This window comes from Ciconia boyciana, chromosome 1 (genome assembly GCF_034638445.1).
Source record: "Ciconia boyciana chromosome 1, ASM3463844v1, whole genome shotgun sequence".
Taxonomy (NCBI): domain Eukaryota; kingdom Metazoa; phylum Chordata; class Aves; order Ciconiiformes; family Ciconiidae; genus Ciconia; species Ciconia boyciana.
In genome coordinates this window covers 122683355-122684662 of record NC_132934.1, presented here as the reverse complement: position 1 = coordinate 122684662, position 1308 = coordinate 122683355, and positions in this window count along the sequence as shown.

Sequence of the window (1308 nt, the reverse complement as noted above, 5' to 3'; positions counted from 1 at the left end):
TTATTTTTTTTTTAAAGAAGTTTTTCCCCAGGAAGGTTGTTTGTATGGTTCAACTTCTAGTTCTGCCACAGACTATATTAATCTTGAAAGAGGCACTACGTTTCTCCTTGATTTGCATGGTGGGAATAAAATGTAAAATATGTTTGTGTTACCTTGCAGACTGTTGTGCAGACAGACATTTTCTGCCTTCTTGGAAACACCAGCCAGTATGGATCACTGAAATGCCAATCCAGGTCCAACCTGCTTGCATGGATCCCATGAAGAACGATGAGGAGCACCGAATCTTACAACAATCCCTTGGAGTGCGTTCGGGGCAAGCACAAGTTTTGCTGCACAGCACTCCACTGGAGCGACTGAGATCCTACACAGCGTGAAGGTGGCATAAGGTACCACAGTGAGTCATATCTTGGCCCCACAGCTAAACTATAAATGGGGATTTCCACCCGACATCATTTATAGTGAAAGCACATGCAGCATTAATTTACAGTTATATGCAATGACTATGGTCTTCAACACTGTCAAAACAGACTGCCATCTAGGAACTTAGCTGTGTGCATTTTTTTAAACATGTAACAAGAATGTCACTTTTACAGGACTTCATTCTGAAGGAAATCTGTTTTCATTTTACCTGACAATTTTTGTTTTGATTTTACTAGTGCCACTGCTGTGGATAGGTCACTTTTCTTTGTCTGAATAAAGTTTTTTGCATTTCTGAAAATTCTGTGCCTGTCAAGAAAACATGATTCATTTTTTCACTGATCCTGCGCAGTTGCTGGGCCTGTCAGTACCCGAGATGGAGACACAGTACTCTGTGCGGGATTCCTGTATGTACATAACTCCATGTGGCGTGCTACTGCTAATGAACATCTAAACGTCTTTCAGAGTGCCCATATCTTACCTACTTTGGCACCTGCACAATTACACCTTTCAAGTACACCTCTCACCACATTATCACTTCAGTTACCAATTTTAATTGTCAAGGGATGACTGTGTGTGATCTACTTAGTTTCTCCTGAGCAATCTTTCAGCTGCTGGCATCTACTCTATGGCCCAATTACAAAGGTCAGAAGCTCAAGGTGTATGAACAGGTGTATGCTATCACAACCCTACTCACTTCTGACATGTGTCTGAGTCTTCATCAGTTTTGGTTATTTATACAATAAAAATAAAATAAAATAAAATAAAAAGAGAGAGAGAGCACATGCACGCATGCAAGAACAACTTCCTTTGTACTTTCAAGTGGCCTCCCCGGATGCTACCCTCCCATCTCCCACCCCTCAAATTTACAGATTTACCTGAAATACAATG